The following is a 14109-nucleotide window of genomic DNA, read 5'->3' on the forward strand; positions in this document are numbered from 1 at the left end:
CGATTGATAAAGAGCCCCTTATATTTGTTCACTGTGTTTTTTATCTTTCTTTTACAATGAGTCTTTTAAATTATTGTGATTTGTGTGGATTAAAAAAAGTAGAACTGGATTATGTTTTAAAGTGATATAGAATATGATCTTGTGAGTGTTCATTTATTCATTTGTTCATTCAGCAGATATTTATTTATTTGTTAATTCTAAGTGTTAAATGAGAACAGAACAAGTCAACTACTATTCCTTCCTTCTAACAGCAACTAACCAAGCTAAGGACAGCAAATACACCCTTAGCCAGCCAGAGGATAGACAGAGTGTCTTTCAGTGGGACAGTCACAGCCTGCTGCTGGGGAAGTGTCCACAGTGGAGCAGGAATTCTTGATGGCTTCATCTGAGGAAGAGATGAGGCAGATGGCGCAGCCTTTGAGGCTGTTGTCAGCATGTTGATGCTCACCACAGCCAACTCCACACAAAGGCCTCAAAGTTGTCAGGAATGTCCTCATTGTTGATGTTTACCCTGTACCACATGCTACGCTAGGCATGCCATGTCCACAACTTGTTGAGAATGCTTGTCTCATAAGAACCAGAATTGTCACATATCTGGCATGGGATAACCTCCAAGGTTTGGCAAATGCCCCACTCAACAGCTGCTGTTTTTCTGTAATAGTCCTTGAATAATCCCTGCAGGTATGTGGAAAGCTCCATCCTAAGGGCCCCACCATCAGCCACCAAATCATGGTCCTCCTGACAATCATGATGGTGTCATGCAGGGACCTATCTTTCTCCATAAATTGCTCAGAACCACCATGGAGGATGAAGGTGCACATTTTGGCTTTGGGGCACTAGTGAAGAAACTGCACTTCTTGCCTCCAATCTAGGTTTCTTCAAACACTTGGGAATGGCTCAACATGTCTGGTGTCAGAGCATTCATGCTGGTGGGGATGGAGTCACCACAGGCTATCATCATCCTCTTTGGAGCTTCCTCAAGCCCTGGCACAGAACATGTCCCTGTTGACAAAGTGCTGGGTGTCTACTTCCCCAATGGGGAGTTTGGACAAGATAATTTTGGTTCCCGGTTGATGGATCTTTAACTTGTCACAGAAAATGTTCCACTCTGCATTAATAATTGCCTGATAATCCTCAATTGTGTGGACTCTGATTTAAGCATTCTTTTTCTCAGATTTCAGTTTGACCTCCACATTTAAAAGGGCAATGATGAGATTACTGCACTTTTAGGGTTGTGCTTCAAACTCAGTGTAAGAGAATCTTCTTGAACACAACACCAGCTACCAGCTACCCAAAGACTCCACCTTGGACCTTCTTGATTCCAGTCATTTTAAGCTGCAACAATCACTGAGCTTCATCTCCACATCAACCAGCATCGTAGCAAAAAAAAAAAAAATTCTGCTGACACATCAGCTTGGAAATCAGGGCTGCCATGATGCCATGACACACTTTTCCAGAAGCTTGCTCTGCTCCACTCATATTGCTTCTTCAAAGGCACATATCTCTCTGATCTTAACTGCCAAGTGGGTGGCTGTGCAGAAAGCTTGGACGATGACCTGGGGCTGCAAACTTTCCTCCACATATGGTATCACCTGCTTCAGATTCTGCAACCAGCAGCATCACTGAAGTGGTGCCATTGCCAACCTCAGCATTTTGGGATTATTGCAATGTCTACTAAAGTCTGTGCTGCAGGATTGATGACATCAAGGAGCTTCAGGAAAGTGGTCCCATTATTGGAAATTTTAGCTTTGCTTTGGCCATACACAATAAGTTTGTCCATGCCATGAGGACCCAACATGATTTGTACACCTTCAGCAATCACCTGGTAGGCACTGTTACTCACAAGCTGGGGGATGGCCTGAAAGCTATCAGCCCCCTCTTTCAACAGGATAACTGGTGTTGGAGCCATCTTGGAAGCTTGTTCAGTAGCCTGCCTCTTTCTCTCTTCTCTGTGTCCCTCAACAAATATTTATGGCGTGTATACAGAGTATACCAAGCATTGTTTAACCTGTTGGGGATATAGCAATGAACAGGTCTAGAAAAACATCTGTCTTTATGAAAACGTATTCTACACTGTACTCATTTTTCCATGAATAGCAAATAGGAAAGATGAAATGGGCATCACATCTTTATTTTCCATTAACTTCAGCCATGCTAACAAATGGAAAGATGGCTATACCACTGGCCCGAATGTGTGTGTTGTTTGGCCTCCATAGTTTAGAAAATATGAATATTAATGGATTTTGAAGTTCACTTTTTTTCCAGTACATTGCACATTCTATCACTCTTTATTAGGTCAAATTACTTGTGCTTCTCTTACTTTTCCCATTATTGTGACTTCTGTGGGTGTTGGACTCTCAGGCACATTGGCCTAAATCCTGAAAATTTAGAAAGCTTTGAAGGAAGTAAAAATGAGAATGAGTTTTTTGGCCTTCAGAAGCATGTGAGTGTTGATTCTGGGAATTTCAGATTTTGCCAACCCAACCTAGAAAGCAATTCCCCTAAAACCTAGTGAGGAGAGAAATGAAAAGTTTGTGGCCTCCAGAACTTTGCAACCTTGGGAGTCTAAAGCAAAAATATGACTTTCAAGAATGGATTATTGGTATTTGGAAAGAACAGAGCATTGAATTCTGTGCTATGTATCTCCCTAAATCTTTGGCCACATCACAATGCAGGATTAGAAGGATACTCCATGAAAAAAAAAAAAAAACCCGAGTTGTGTTTTTCTATTTAGACTAGCATTTGAATTTCGCAATAAGATTGAATCCTGAATAATCAAGAGGATGGCGTTTTTTCCTGTAAAGGGCTTAGCTTGAGGTTTTCAGCACATCCTTCTAGTGTGCAGGAAGGAAGGGCCAGAAGATGATCAAAGGGCTACATTCTTGTACTCTGTCCCTGTCACTGTCATTTTATAGAGAACTTGGTCTATGATCACCCTTTCTCCATTGCACATTTTTCTGGCAATTGTTTCTTAATTTTGTAGTTTTTCTTAATTGTCTTATCTCTTTGTTCATCATAGTCAAATTGAAGCTTTCAAAAAATCCATTCTCTTCTCACACCTCATAGATCCTGCTCCTTTCCATAGCTCTCAGTTCTGGCTCTCTGCTCATTCTCTCTCAGACTTCTAGTTTCCACAGTTGCCTCTTAAAGTAGTGATTTCCAAAATTTAGCCTGAAGGCTAGGGCTAAGACTTCCAGAGACTTCTTGGAAAGGTAAATTCTTAGACCCAATCTAAGACTTATTGAACCAGAAATCAGAAATCTGAAGATGAAATGTATATCTCCAAGAGTCTCAAATGCTTGCTCATGTTTATGAATCATGGTTCTAGAGCCCGGTGTGGTAGCCTAATGGCTAAGTGGTCCAACTTCCCATCTAGCTCTCTGTTTGTGCCCTGGGAAAGCAGTTGAGGATGGCCCAAACCCTTGGGACCCTACACCCTCGTGGGAGACCTGGAATAGGCTCCTGGCTCCCGGCTTTGGATTGGTGCAACTCTGGCCATTGTGACCACTTGGGGAGTGAATTGGCAGATGGAATATTTCCCTCTCTGTCTCTCCTCCTCTCTGTATATCTGCCTTTCCAATAAAAATAAATAAATTTTGAGAAAAAAAGAACCATGTTTCTAGAAGGAAATATGATTTCTTATGATAGATAGTAAGAGAAAGGGTCCTCTGTGAGTAAACTGAAATGTCTCATAGGACTTCTGCTATCTTTTATGAAAAAGAAATAGTCACAAGTACATGATTAAATCCTTCAGCTTGTCCTATGTAAATTACAAGCTATGTTCTCTGCCCTAAATCACACTGAATGCTTTGACCTTGTGGGTGACTTTTTGGGAGCATCCCAAGGTATAGGGGATACTTTATTTGTATTGCTATTTCTTGCCATGTTTTCTCAGTTACTTAATCTTCTGAGATGCCACACATGCCTTCTCTTTACTATCTACATTGGATGTTGTTTGACTATGATAATATTAGTCACCATAGAAAGGAGGATAAAAAGCTTCTGTGTTTCTGTAACATGGAAGGTTTGCTGCCTACTCATTTGCATTTTCACTCAGCAGTCTCACATGAATGGAGGGTTTCAAATGTTGTCAGCCAGTTCCGTATGGAACTGCATCACACAGGGAAAATATAAATATAGGTCTTTCAAAGATGACCTCAACCACAATGTTAGAAAATTGCTAAGTGTTAGAAATTTTAAGCACAGTACTGGCAAATACCAAAAGTCCACAATTTGCTATGTGTAGTGTAAAAACTCATGGACTCTGTTTTTAATAGTCAAATCAAATCAAAATGATGAGGCCAGTGAAGTGTCAGTTTAAAAAATAGGATGTACAAGCATCTAGTGTCACACATTTGAAAGAAAACAGGCTCAGCTATCAAAATGGCAAACCATAAATCCAGGACATTTGCAATATTGAAAATAAAATTCCCATTTGGACAATCACAGATTCTGAAGAATATCTGCTTCCTGAATTCAGCATAACAAATTTTATTTAAAAGTATATATTTAGGGTTGTACTAGCATTTTAAATTAATTATTATGAGCACAATTCACTCTTAAGTTACAGGTGATTTATTAGGAAAATATTTCACCTGAGACTGGCAATGTGGCACAGCAGGTTAAGACAGCCATTTGTGATGCTGGCATCCCCTTTGAGTCCTGGATTAAGTATGGCTTCTGCATCAGCTTATTCTTTTCCCATTTAGTGAAGATGACCTGATGCTAAGGCCCCTGCAACCTGTGTTGGAGACTGGATGGAATTCCTGGCTCCTGGCATCTTCACAGCCCATCCTCAACTCTTGGGATCATAGGGAGAATGAACCAAGAGATTAGAGGTTTCTGTCTGTTTCACCCTCCCTCCCTGGAACTTTCCCTCTCAAATAAGCATAATGAACTTAATAAAGAAGAAATTGAAAGTTTTATGTCTTTGATACAGGTAGCTCATTTCAGAAAGCAACCTTTTCATTTGTAGCAGTAACCACCCACTAAAGTCAATTTTCATACAGATGTGAATTGTAGTAGTGCTGTCTTATATTAACTGGCAGTGCTGTCCCATATTAGTGCCCCTGGTTTTGTCTTCTCCTCTTATTGCCTGAAGGGAAGGAAGCATCGAGGCATTAAATAGTTGTTTTAAAGCAAGTGATGCAGATTGTGAAGAGACATTGAAATTTACTGTATTATCAGAATCCGTTTGCTATAAAACAACTTGTCAGAAAGGAAGCCAAGTAAAAGTATTCATGTTTTAATCAGAGGAAAATATTATTTGCACATGAAAAATATGCTAAAGAGAAAAATAAGGCAATTAAAATGCAGATCAATAATATTTTTTCCCTGCTTGCCAACCTGAGTATTTATGTTTAGATAATATCAGGCTTTCCAGTTGAACAGATGATTCTTAACATTTGTTATTTTCTTTTTCCCTTGTGTCTTCACCCACTCCACTCTGCGTCACTTTGTCTTTGAGTATATTTATTTGGAAGATGTCGGAATTTTTAAAATGAGAAAAAAATTGCTCCTCTATACGAGTGGATCCTTGTTGTTAAACAGGAGTACAATTATTAAGAAGCTAACAACAAAGTGGTGACAGACTTGGACACAAAGAATTACAATAGTAGACTGAAGCTGCGATAGTGAAAGGAAGAACAGTTTAGTAGTGTCATTACGTGAGGCAAGAGGGAATTCATACATGTTTAACAGAAGATATAGCCTTAAGCAAGTCTTTCAAATCTGGATAATTTTTGAGAGGTGAAGATGGATATGAATGTTGTTACAGATGAAAGTAATAATGGGATCATAAAGCAAACTTGTGTGCTAGTAATTCTTGTTGTGGAACACATATTAATATAAAGGAAAACATGAGACCATAGGAAATACCCTAATGAAGAGATTTATAAAAACAAATCACAAACAAAACAAAACAGAAAACCTCAGACTGAGTGCTTGAACAAATGCCTCTGATATTGAGGTTCTATCCCAGAGTTAATCCCGCTCCACCCATCTCTTCTAGTTGAGAAATAGGCTATCTAAACTGGAGGTCGAGGGACAGGTATAACAATAATTATGGGAGTGAATTCCTGGACAATGAGTTCAAGAAATCTATCTATAAAACCCCAGTGCCTTTTAATTAATTAAACACTACTATTAATTAGCAAATAATCAGCTACTCCACATACATGGTACATCTGCAGTTTGTCTAAAGCAGTTCACCTCCAGTTTCATATATCATAAGCACAACCGATACTAAATTAGCTTTTAGAGTTAAGTTGATTGGGCATTTTGGAATCATACAGACATAGTCTATATAAAGGAATCCTGGTTAGTCAGTTGTCTGGGAGCACTGTAAAACAAAAGCCATGGCACTTCCTCATGAGTCTGAATTTAGTTTTCCTGCCACTTTTTTTTTTTTTAAAGTGAGTCATTAGAACAACATCCTGACCCAACAGTATGTTACCAACGAAAGCACATCTGTATTTTTCTCTGGTTTCTCTTTGCAGCCAAGCGAGACTGTGGCTGTATTATATTCATCAGTAAGAAATTCCCAAATTCCAAGCAGCATACCAGCATCTGCAAGGGCTATGGATTTAGGACAGATTTCAAATCCTGGGAAAGAGACTTAATCTCTTTTCTGGGCATGCTTAAAACACAAGAAAAGAAAATGACTTCACTGACCCATGTCAGTTTTAACACTGTCAAAAATAGAAACGCATTTATGGTGGATCTCCTTTGTTGAAGATGACTGTGTTCAGAGCATAAAGCAGGAAATTGTGTCTTTGCAGTGTGTAGAAATAAACATTTGGTCTTCGGGAAGACTCATCTAAAGCTCTGGAAGCCCGTGTTCCATCTGAGGCTCATTGTGGGAGTTCACATGGCTAAGATCAGATGAAACTGTTTCCCTTTGACAAGTCAGTAATACTATCCCAGGATGTCAGTATATACTGTTTACCTTTTCAGTAGACATTGAAAGAATGTCCAATAGGAATGGGTATGAAGTAAATGGAAGCCATTTATCTCTGTTTAAGAGCCTGGACCTCTATGCCCTCACCTTGGTTGTGAAGCAACTAGCTCAATTAACTCTCAAGCAATACCAATTTAATACAGGGATGAGACAGGCGTGTTGAGCCAGCAGAGGGTATGGCTCCAAACCTTGTGGAATCAGAAGGCACACTCACAAAACAGATGTGGGCTCTTGATATACCACTGTGAAAATTTAAAACCAAGAACAGATGAGGATGTGTGGGGAATGTGGGAAGGAGGGAGGGTATGATGAGAAATATCACTGTTCTCTCAAATCTGCATTGTGAAAAACATGAAAATGGTTCCTTTTATAAATAAAGCAAAAATTGATTTGCTCTATAAATAAAATATGAAATATCTTAATATAACATGTGAAAATTTAAAATGTGGAATTTTGATATGCTTAAAATAATAGCTTTACTTCCCCCTGAATATGAAATAATAAATCTCCCATATCCTTAGATTTATAAGAGTTGCAACATTATTATTGTTTGGCATATTTTAGTATGTTCTGAACAGAGTCTAATGACCTAAAGTAACTTAAGATAGAAAAATTCTGCTGCACTAGTGCCATAATAGTTATGTTTTATGCATCTCCCATTTAAGTCAAGCTAGAATTAAAACAATATCTGAAGACAATATCCAAGGATATTGTAGAGCATTATTTTTGTTGCTGTTATGTTTACTACGTATTTGAAAACTTCTCAGCAATGTAAAGAGATTAGTGATTCTCCAGAGGATGCATTTTTCATTTTCACTTCCTTAGAAAGAAGAAAATTCTCAACTAAAGGGAATAATGGAAGGCTTGAGGAAGGATTTTTGGTTTATCCTATTCTAAAATGATTGAAAGATCTGGGGCCCCTCTCACTTTATCTCATAGTTTATGGTAGAACTTTGCCACACAAATGAGATGGACTTATATTTAAACCCTGGGTTTATCATTTACTGATGGCTGTAACTTGATCAACTTATTAGATGTTAATACTTCATTTTTAGCTCATATTTTATTACATTTTCTTTTTTATTGTTATGGTTTTCCATGACACAGTTTTGTAAGTATAGGGATTTCTTCCTCACCCTCCATTTCTTCTCTCCCCCGTCCCTCATTTTCTTCATCTGTTACTTTCTTTCATCTTATCAGAACAGTATTGTCCTTTAGCAACAGTTGCAAGCTTAGCATTCTACTATTTAAGTGTTTCATGGCTTTGTAGATATAACCAAGGTAAAAAATTCAGTGTCATACTGTCAAGGTACATTTAACTGAATCATTGAGAGTCCTTCTTTCATTCAGGAACAGAGATGCCTACTGCAATGTATCTTTACTTCCAGGTATGCTAGTCTCCATTATACAGTTGATATATTAGAGTATATATATATATATATATATATATATATACATGTGTTTACCTATATACCCATTGATCTTGTATTTTGCATGAAGATTGCCTTATTTCAGAGAGAACATTGGTACTGGCTTATTTCATTGAGCATAATGGTTATTACATCCTTAGATTGATACTTACTATCGTTGTTTCACACTTTGTTTCATGTAATTGCATATAATGCATAATTTTGATGATAGATACAAAATCTAGAGTAGGCATATCTAGCATTCATTAAAAAAAACCTAGGACAAAAATTACAAAAACTGGTAAAACATTTTATGCTTGCCTTTCACAACTGAGTATTCAGGTATTGTCTGGCCCTCTTTGAATTGCTGGATAGGAATCAACATTTAGAAAATTGCCAAAACAATAATAAATTATGAGACTGGCACAGTGAGTCAACAGGGTAATTTTCTGTCTGTAAACACAAGTATCTCATATGGTATTGGTTTGTGTCCCAGCTGCTCCACTTTTGATTCAGCTCTTTGCTAATGGCCTGGGAAACCAGCAAAGGATGACTCAAATCCTTAGGACCTATTCCTATGTGGGAGGCTGGGAGGATACTCCTAGCTTCTGGCTTTGGATCAGTGCAGCTGTCAGTTGTGGTGATTTGGGATGTGAACCCGGGGATGGAAGATTTTTATCTCTATCTCTCCTTTTCTATCTGTAAAAATCTGCCTTTCAAATAAACACATCTTTAAAAAAATGAAAAGAAAATTGGCAAAGCATTAATCAAGTCTCAAAATATCCATTTCACTCAGTACTATTTTTGAGCTTATTTTATTATTTACTATAAATTGGGGCCAAAATATATTTGTCTTTTGGGGATGGTTTTATTTCGTTAAACATAATGGTCTACAATTGCACCACACCATTTTATTGCAGAAGATAGGACTTTAGTATCTTCCTATGATTGAGTAATATGTGTATGCTCTTAAAACTGCACACATGGGCCCCGATGCAATGGCACAATGGTTAAGAGACCCGGAAGAGGCTCCTGGCTTCGGAACCGCATAGCATCGGCCGTTGTGCTCACTTGGAGAGTGAATCATCGGATGGAAGATCTTCCTCTCTGTCTCTCCTCTCTGTATGTCCGCCTTTCCAATAAAAATAAAATAAATCTTTAAAAAACAAAAACTGCACACATGAAATACGTGGGATTTGTTGTCTTTTATAAGTAAAAATTAGTTAAATACAAGAAAATTGCAAAAGAAAATTTTGACTCTGCTGTTAATTCTAAGAGTGTTAAAAATCCGCTCCTGGCTTCAGATCGGCATAGCATCGGCCGTTGCACTCACTTGGGGAGTGAATCCTCGGATGGAGGATCTTCCTCTCTGTCTCTCCTCTCTGTATGTCCGCCTTTCCAATAAAAATAAAATAAAATAAAATCTTTAAAAAAAATCCTTTATTTCTGAAACAATAATCTCTACCCTCTGCTGTAAGCATTGATAAAAACTTAAAAGGTTAATTCACTGGCCTTCACATCAAGTAAAATACCAGAGCATTTCTAGTTTATGACACTTATGAGTAGTAATAGTTAATTTCCTTACTTATAAAATGGATTTTAAAAATACTCATGCTTATCTTGCAGTAATAGCAGTGACTCCAGTACTAGTCACATACTAAGCCCTCATGATATTATTTATATGATACTTCCATCTTCTATTTTTGGTAAGACAATTTATAAATGTAGTGTAACAAAAAAGAGAATACAATCACTGACATTGGGATAAAACCATGATGTGTACTGATAGATCAGATTCAGCTCCTTTTAACAAAGTTCATTTTTGGTTTGTTTTTGTTATTTTCATGTAGGCACATTATAAAAAATAGTTTGCTTCTGCATTAAAACATATTTTCTTTTAAGCTTTTTTAGCAACATTATCATGAATCATTCAGCCCTCAGCCCTCTCTTCTCCAGTCATTTTGCTTTCTACTCCTATCTCCCTGTCTTATTCATCTTTTCCATCGCCAAGTCATCTGCCTTCATATACCACTCTGCGTCTACAGTGGTAACCTTAGGGAAGCAAGACAGACACGGCAGTGGGTCTAAAATGAACCTGATGTGTGGTACAGAGAATGGAGGAAGAGTTTTGCAAAATTCAGTGCTTACAGAGTTGGAATCAGGAAACCATTTGGTGTCAACCTTCAAACATACAGAGTCAGTCTAGGGTAACTCGGGCGGCCACACATGGAAGCCAATGTGCAGCACTGGAAGATGCACCTTGACAGCAGCTCAGAAGTCATAACTGTCATAGCAGATTCTGGCCATAATGGGTTGGATTTTACTTCTTGTGATGGTATGAAGGCTGTTCCAGGCACACATCTCAGCACTTTCATACATGCTAGGGTGTCAATAGGAGTACAAAGAAAGGTAAAATGTCAGGCATAATTTCTGGAATTCAGAACAAAGTGGTATATCTTAAAACTAATGCAACCAATTATTAGCACTTGGACAATGACTGAATCTCAAGAATCTGTTGTAAGGAATAAGTATTTATATCATCTGTTAATATACAGAAATTTGGATATGATCAGATTTTTATGCGGTCTCTCCAGCAAGGCAAAATCATTGAATTATTTTCATGAACTTCAAAGATAATGAGTAATTTGAATTAAAAATTTCATTAATGACTCATTTTCAAGACATTATTAGTGAGTATTATTAGCTATTACTGAATGATTGTGTATAAATGACAAGAATGTAATTAGTGGTATTTTAAACTTATCAGAATCTATTATTGTGGGTTGCTCTTACTAGACTGCAGCTCCCACTGGTTTATGTGAGGGCTGAGTGTGTGCTGGGCAGAATCAGGCTGAACTGCAACACCCATTGGTTCCAGTGGATGACAGGGCTAGAAACAGAACCGACTAAACAATTGCAACCACCTGATTGCAACTATTGCTGATTGGGGCAACGAACTGTGCCAGGCCCTATACTTGCAAGTATACACAAGAATCTGGTCTGGGATCACCTCGGACAAAGTTTCTTTGAGGATCCCCCCAGTCGAACTGCCAGACTCAGAACCCCAATCATGAAGAGAAGCACAGGTTCCATGGTCTGCAATGGAGTACAAATGCCAGAGCCTAGTCTACTCAGAGGCTCAGGTGGATCAGTGGACAGCACAATCAGGTGTGCACAGAGGATATGACAGTCTATCAGAACCTGCAAAAGATACCTGGCACTACAACAGAGGGAGAACTAATCAATCAACTACTCCAGCCATCTGTTGGTAGTGAAAAGCTGGGTAAATGGAGACTCTAAGATGGACTATGTCAATCAATGGATTCTGCAGTGACTTCCTCATGCTTGGAATGGTGAGACTGGCAGCAATTCATAACTGTTGAACTATCAAAACCATTTGAGAAAGACCCTTAGAGCATACTCCACATTGGGGACCTGGGATGGGTGGGAGACTGGATGGGGCTTCTCCCTTTATCTCTCCATTTACCCCAGATACAGAAAAAAAAAAAAAAAAGAAAATGTGGAAAGAATAGTCTTACCCACTTTCCTGTAGCCCTTGAACCTTTGTGCCCTAATTAACCATGTAAAGATTGTTAAAAAAAAAAAAAAAAAAGGACTTCATAATATGATGGTAAGGATAAAAAAAAAAAAAACTTACTAGAATCCAAACACATTTCTTTCAGTTGGGGTTACTGTGACCACCTGTCAGGAACATCTGACAATATGCAGATATTTGAGTTTTCACAATTGAAGGAGTCTCTACTGACATTTAATGGGTATAGGCCAAATGTACTGCTACAAGATCCTAACATTTCTAGGATAATCACCTTGACAACAGACTTTTTCTGCTGCAGTATTGAGGCTTGCAAACCGGATCTAGAGTACAGCTAATGTTTAGTTTGCTAAAATTTGGAATGTCAGCTGTAGAAAGATGGTAGTTGCAAACGCAAAGCCATCCAAAGTAGAAATCACATAAAGCTTGCTAAATGTGCAATAATAGTCTTTCAAAGCTTATAATATTAATTCTTGTATTACATTGAAATGTACCATTCTGACACCTGTTTAATTAAGTCAGTCTAATCCCCTTTTTATAGGCAACAATTTAATAATGTGAACACTTTGGGGGTAGTCACGTAAGTGGAGATTGTTTTTGGTCGGGGTTAACATGGGCTTAAACTGCGTTTCTGAGGTTTCACTGATGTTTTTGCTTTTTGGAGTAATATTGGTAGATGGAAAAAAAGATTGGTAGGTGATTAGTCTGCAAATAAGATTTAACTTTGGAATTTTTTTCACCTTCTCAGATATATTTAGATTCATACTTTCTATGAAAGTACCCATAAATCATACGATTTTCAGGAAAGCTTGGCAAGATAAAGTCTGTGTATCTGAAGGCAAAGGAAAAAGTGTATGTTTTGCCATTTGTTTGCACTATTTTGTTTGGCCTTGTACAATGAACCAGATGGATAAGCAGGGCACATATGGTGTCTGAACTGGTTGGGACTCCCAGCAAGCTGAGCAGTAGACTCTGTAGCCTGCTGCTCTGCTTTTATGTTTGAGTTCAAAGTTCTCTCATTTGTGTAGGGGCAGAGGCCAGATCCCACTGTGGCTCAGCAGGAAGCAGCTCCTTCAGAATGTTCATCTGCAGAGAAAAGCTTTGTGCTAGCAAAGGACTTCTCTTCCATGGCCTTCTCCCTTTCTTTGTGGCAGTGAGTTTCTTCTCCCAGGACCAAACAGTCTTGTGGGGATACAGTTTGTGACTCAGGCTTGTGGGCAGTTCCCATTTTGAATCCAATTTTTGGGTCTCTAGATTAAATTTCATTCTGGCCAGCCTTGTGGTGGCTCCTGGAGACGGAGAAACTGCTATGAAGATTTGTGAAGATTTGTAAAGACCAGGGAAACAAAGGCCCTTGCTGGTGTTGACAATAGCAGTTCTGGGACCAGATGGCAGATTTGGCCCAGGACCACTAGTCTGGGATTAGGGCTGTGGAAATACAGGTCCTGACTACGGTTGAGCCACTTGAGTAAAATGCTGTGGAGCAGGCCACCAATATGATTTGTTCACTTTTTCTTCTGTTGTATTCCATCCCATGGGAACTTTCATATTTTTCAAAGTGGACTTGTTTTTAGGAGGCTGTGGTGGTTTTGTGAGCTCACTGAGCGGTTATGAATATGGAGTTTGGAATTATAAAGATTAGGCTTGACTCATGGTGTCTATCACATGTTAACAAAGGAAGCCAAGAAGTCACTTCATTCCACTGTGCCTTAATTTCCATATGAAAAATACTTAATCAGGTTGTGGTAAGATACTTAATCAGGTTGTGGTAAGACCTAGAATCCAGAACTTTGAATTGAAAGCTAGCTCAGCCAATTATTAGCTAGCTGACCTTGATTACAATGCTTCATTTTTCTTTTTCCTGTGGAGAAAAATAATGACTGATAGGGTTGTTGTCAGGACTAAAACTATGTATGCGCAGTATTTAGACCAATGCTGGCATGTTATGGTGCTTACTGAACCTTAGCACCATAATTGTTTTTTTAAATATTTATTTATTTTTATTACAAAGTCGGATATACAGAGAGGAGGAGAGACAGAGAGGAAGATCTTCCTTCTGATGATTCACTCCCCAAGTGACCACAACAGCCAGTGCTGCCCGGATCCAAAGCTGGGAACCAGGAAACTCTTCCCAGCCTCCCATACAGGTGCAGAGTCCCAAAGCCTTGGGCCGTCCTCCGCTGCTTTCC

The 14109-nt window shown here is 38.5% G+C and overlaps 1 pseudogene; it reads right to left on the minus strand.

Moving 5' to 3' along the window:
* Window positions 1-284: 284 nt before the first annotated feature.
* Window positions 285-1951, minus strand: LOC121158467 (annotated as a pseudogene).
* Window positions 1952-14109: the final 12158 nt, after the last annotated feature.

The sequence above is a fragment of the Ochotona curzoniae genome, unplaced genomic scaffold (genome assembly GCF_017591425.1).
Source record: "Ochotona curzoniae isolate NIBS_2020 unplaced genomic scaffold, NIBS_Ocur_1.0 contig_3819, whole genome shotgun sequence".
Lineage (NCBI taxonomy): Eukaryota > Metazoa > Chordata > Mammalia > Lagomorpha > Ochotonidae > Ochotona > Ochotona curzoniae.